Source organism: Erpetoichthys calabaricus, chromosome 5, assembly GCF_900747795.2.
Source record: "Erpetoichthys calabaricus chromosome 5, fErpCal1.3, whole genome shotgun sequence".
In the NCBI taxonomy this organism is placed as follows: Eukaryota; Metazoa; Chordata; class Cladistia; order Polypteriformes; family Polypteridae; genus Erpetoichthys; species Erpetoichthys calabaricus.
This window is the reverse complement of record NC_041398.2, coordinates 153,435,046-153,441,045: the sequence shown is the minus strand read 5'-3', so window position 1 is coordinate 153,441,045 and position 6,000 is coordinate 153,435,046.

The following is a 6,000-nucleotide window of genomic DNA, read 5'->3' as shown; positions in this document are numbered from 1 at the left end:
CACATGGACTGTGGGATGGGAAACACTTCCGGGTCAGTGAATATAAAAGGACTCTGGGAAAGCCAGACATTGAGCTGAACTGGGAGGTAGGGTAGCGAAGTGTCTGGGAGAGGAGGAGTGATTATTATTGTGCTTTATTATTGATTAGTGATTGTATGAGTAGTGAGGAGTGGAGGGTGCTTTGTGCACGGTATTATTATAAAATAAAGAAGTCTTGGACTTTTACCTGGTGTTTGGAGTGGTACCTGAGGTTTCAAGAGGTCAATAAAAGCCTCTACTGCTACACTGGCATAGTCGGCAGGATACTCTGGCCGTCGTTTGGCAGAGAACCTGAATTAAAAACAAAAATTGTGGTAGCAGAATACCCAAAGACAGTACCGCTGTCAAGCACGGAGGTAGAAACTCCCGTTACTGCAAGCAGTACGTCGGTGAAGAGCTTTGTGTCGCATTGGTTCAGAATGGGACGAAAATTAAGGCAGAAGAGTGGGCTTTCTAAAAAGAAACAGACCCTCGAAACAGAGTGGCCACCAGAGGATCCAGCAACGTTATGGTCTTACCTGACGGGTCCTGCGGAAATGAAAGCTGAGATCGAGGTAGCGAGAGAACGGTGGTTAAGGCAACAAAAGAGCAGTGAAGGGACTACTTTAATGGAGCCGGAAACAAGCCATCGTAAGTCGGAGGTATGTGTCGCGACAAAACCCGAGGCACAAGGAACTGTATTTTCTTCTTTTGCAGAAGCCGAGGGGTTCGGGATAATATATGAGAAAGACACATGCCTCATACCTTGGCAAGATGGCCGTGAAGACGAGGAGTCTGTAGATTTACAGCTGGGGAGCCTATTCGTGGAGGACGATCACATGGACCATCCTGGTGCAGGCTGGGAAAGACGTAAGCAAAATACAAAGTCACCAGGAAGGGACCTGCTTATTCGCTGACACACGTCGCGTGATTTCGCCCAAAGAATGTTGGAAAGAAGGTCAGCCACGCTCCGTCAGTGAAGTCGTCTTGTCCCGGACGAATCCGAACTCCCTGAAAGGGAAGGGGGATGCAAGCGAAGCATCGCCGATTAATTATAACAAAAAAATGAGGGGCGGGATGGGACTGAATGGGCTGCCGCAAAAATAAAAAAGGCAGAGCACAGTCAGCCGGTAGCGGCCGCCCGTCCCCTCTAAAGACTCCAACTCCCGAGAGCCTTTGCGCGACCCGACAGAACACGTGCAAGGAGCGGACGTGTCCATTGGCTCTCGACCGGTAGCAGCGCCCAGGCTGTCTAAAATGTGGGACTCAAATTCCCAAGAGCCTCCGCGAAGCCCAGCCGGACATGTGCCAGGAGGGGACGTGCCCATTGGCTCCCGGACAGAAGGTAAGGCAAGTGAAGATTTTAGTCTGCCTCTGACTGTATTAAATGACTTTAATGGAATGCGGGATATCGAGAGGTTGCTCAAGCCTATACAGAGTTTCTTTCAGGGTCTAAAGGAGCTGAAGGAACGTGTGGAGGAGATGGGAGCAACGGCCGAAGCGCTGCTAAGAAGACTTAAGGAATACCTGCGGCGATTAGGTCGAGAAGCTCCGATCTTAGTGGATTCGGCGGTACAGGTAAGCCTTAATCGTACCGTATATTATAAGGGGACGCAATGCGATTCGGGCCCGCAATTAAAAAGTAGCGAGTGCCAAGTCACTGCGAACCCAACAAAAGATTGTGGTGTGATGACAGAAGGGGCGGAGGAAGCGCCAGTCAAACCGGAGCAGCTGAAAAGTGCTGTCTCTCGGGGCGATGCGGTGCTGAAGATGTCGCCCCTAATTAAAGTAAAAATGAAGGGCGTGCAAACAGTAAAAGGGCTCTCTTGTGCTAATAGAGAGACCCAAACTGGATGCAAGCCCCAGATTAAAAAGGGAGATCCCTACAATAAAACGGGGGTCTCCTGACAGGTCGGGAAACGTAAGGGCGGCCGATAAACCTGCCTCAGCAGAGAGAAGGATGGAGCCTGAGGTACCGAGGTGCTTCCAGTCTCGCAGGGGGAGAATACCAAGGGGACCACGGCTTTGCTATGAATGCCATAGGCCGGGTCATCTATGGCGAAGTTGTCCTCAGAGGACAGGGGATCAAAGAAGTTGGCAATACGATGTTCCCCCTAGGTTCTCCGGGGAGCCTAGACGACGAAGCCCAAGCCCGGCACGTGGATCCTCGTGGAGAAAGACATTCCTCTCGGGACTGGTCGCTCCAAAATACAATTCGTTGCTGAGAGGGGAATACTGTGGGAGATGGCCGGCTGTTCATCCCGGCCAATACCCCCAGGCCGCTAGATGGAGCCCTCCCTGTAGCATGGAAGTGCCCCGAAAGACCAGCAGGGAATTATGGACAATGGAATTTTTATTCCCAACCCTGCTGGACACCGTGGGGCCCACCAGAGGACGCAGCAGGGAGGCTCAAGGACTTATACGTGCCCTATAACCCGGAAGCACGTCATAATCATATGACCAGAGGGAACGATGTGTTTCTGGGTTGAAGAGAAGGACTTTTTATCTGACCCGGAAGTGATAAATCACATGGACTGTGGGATGGGAAACACTTCCGGGTCAGGGAATATAAAAGGACTCTGGGAAAGACAGACATTGAGCTGAGCTGGGAGGTAGGGTGGCGAAGTGTCTGGGAGAGGAGGAGTGATTATTATTGTGCTTTATTACTGATTAGCGATTGTATGAGTAGTGAGGAGTAGAGGGTGCTTTGTGCACGGTATTATTATAAAATAAAGAAGTCTTGGACTTTTACCTGGTGTTTGGAGTGGTACATGAGGGTTCAAGAGGTCGATAAAAGCCTCTACTGCTACACAATCCATTACCTTCTTTTCCAGGACCCCCTTTGACGATGTTGTATACGTCCAACAGTTTCAACATCATCTCCTGTCTACTTATTTCCGTTCTCCATTTTGTCAATGTATATAAACACCATCTTTTTCTGTTACCATTATCAATTAGCGTATATGTTTTTTGATCAGATTCGAAGTCTTTTGCATTTTTCTTTTCTCCAACAGACATTATATGGGGATGGTTCCCAACCCTTTTTCTTTTGGTAGAAGTGCTTTATTTGAAACCTTATTACACACCTTAATATGTATGGGGAACAGGCTAAAGTTAATCTTGTACTAAACTTAAATAATAGTGATATATTTCTATGTTTCAAAAGGAATGATGTTAATCCCAAGATAACATATCTGATAAATCTATTAATAATTCTTGGATGATATCATATTCGTAAAATAAAATGGTCTAAAGGAAAAATATACTGTAACATTTTAAGGTTGAACTTATTCATTACCTCCAATCTATAGATGGCTGCAAGAACACCAAAGCTATGAGAACACTGGAAATTGTAAATGCACTTAAATTTAAAGTTGACATGACTACTGTATATAATGTGCCTTTGTATCAATTTTTTAATGCCTATATTGCACCCCAGATGAAAGGCTTTTGTAATAATTATATACTTTAGATTGTATTTTGTAATATCTTTAAGTAATTACATTAAAAAAAAAGTTTCAAAATTCTACCACAGCAAGCGTACGTCTCATGACGTCACATATGCTGTACATGCGTCTTGCGTGATTGCTAAAGACTTAATTTCCCGATTAACTTTGGAAAACTCTCACGATGTTTGGAACTTTTACTTTTTAAAATATGTTATTCTTTATATGGTAGCTTCAACCTGAGAGGTTTGGAGAATGAATTGACATTTAAAATAGCTGCAGAACAGGTGTTATTTCCTATTAGTTATCCTCCCTATCGAAAATTCTTTCATTAATTAATCAGTGTTGGACTCACGCATAGCACTACAGAACAAATTTATTAATCTTACCAACGCATATTTTTGGTATATGAGAGTATAACTGGAGTATTCCGAGAAAAAATATACACCCATGGAAACAAACTCAGGATGCAGGACACTGGAGAAAGTAGCATTAAAGTGTTGTTCCATCTGCTGCCCACTTTGTGTTCTCTCATTTGTAGATCTCTTAAGCATTTATTTTAAAATTGTGTAATTTTTTTGTGTTTTCTGTATATAGTTGTGAGCACAGAAGGTCACAGTAAAGGTCTCCGAAGACATGAAAGTCACTCACAAGCAGTTTCTTTTATAAAACTTTGCATGGATTTGAGCATGAAAGTATGCGCACACCAAAAAACAGGAAACTACATACACCAAAATAAAAAGTTATAAAGTGGCTTTATTATCATACCATCCACACAAGTATTGCAGTATACAGTGGTGGAAAATAATGTTCCCCATGACCACAGTGCAGCATATACAGAACATAAAAACAAAATAAGTGCAAGACAGGTAAGGAAGTATAATAAAATTTAAAAAAAAAAAGTTTATAGAGAGGAATAATTTGAAACAGATGGTAATAAACAAATAATAACAACTAATAATAAAAAACAACAGTAGTAACAAGTAACAAATGTACTGCATATACAATTCCCAAACCAGACAGTGATGCAGATGGAGAGAACACTCTCAATGGTGCCCCTGTACACTGAGGTGAGAATAGGGGGATTTGGGCTTGCCTTCTTCATCCGCTGAATGAAGTGAAGATGATGCTGCACTATCTTGGCTATGGAGGTGGTGTTAATTGTGTACACCATGGAATTTGGTGCTCTTGACCAATTACGGCAACAAGCAAAAACCTGGCATTCACACATTTGTATGTAATTTACCCTTTATAAATCACAACGAGTAAATGTGTGTATGTGAATGCACCTTGAATGCCACCCAGTTGCCACCCTGAAACAGCCATACATTGTCCATGCTAATCAATCTCATACATAAGAAATCATGATGCTGCAGATCTTCATTGACTTGTAGAACAACCTCCCACGTGACACAACCAGATACCACCACCTACATTTCAGGAGACTTATAGAGTGCTTGCAATGGTACTGTGGCGCCTCTCCTCTGTGCTGTGGGGTTGGGAAAAGGCATAAGGCACCAGCGTCTGAATGGTAAGCCACTTTTGGCAGGGACAAATAATAACACGATTGCTGTTACAATGACCCAGGCCATTGTGCCATATGGTGTGTCAACATCATCTTAGCGGCGCAGATAAATTACACGTTAATGGAATGAAATTGTTTAAGATTAACCAAAGCAGATTAATTCTTGCTAGAAGTCCTTATTGCAATATGAGGGCAGTCAATTGTCCCGATCAGAAGAATAAAGAGTTCTGGCGGTGTCACGTAAGGAAAACTGGACACTGCTGCAAATGGCCTTTTATGTTGGCTTGTACACCCACACCAGTATAGTAACTGAGCTGGAAGAGCTGGCATTTGCAGCTGAAGCTTGGCTTAGATATTCTTGACCTGTTGGACAGTTTCCACTGGTAGGTGCCTGTTGCTAGAAAGTCAGCCATTGTTAAAACCAGGATATGAACAGGTATAACTCAATTTTGGCCAGTGTTTCTTTCTAATGCCGGGCTCAACTCAGCAGATAGTTTCAAGAGAATGGCTCCTGGGTGCTTAAATTGACTCATACGCTAGTCATCATCATGGGCAAAAACAAAAATCCTGCTGGTCCCTAAAAGCTCATTCCTTTCATTTATGACCATTTGTATAGTCTTCAAGTACAGTATTGTCAAATAAGCCATGTTGTGTCAAACCATCAAGCTATGAATGGGCTATAAGACATGATATTTGGAGCTTTCTGTACACAGAGAGTGAATCACACCTGTGTTTTTTTCTTAATGCAGGTATTGACAACAAGTGCTTACATTGTTTTCTTATCCTGAAAAATGACAATATAAACTGAGCCGATATAAACTGTGTGCTTCAGTGCAAATACACATTATTGCAAAAGGCAACTGCAATAGAGTCTATACATCATATAAATCACCTTTGTGGTGTAATGTCTCTCACATCAATGTACATAAAAAATGGCTCAGTGATATGAATTTTCATGTGTCTGAGTCATCATTTAGTTGGTTTGGCTGGCTTTTCCTACTTTTTAAGGGT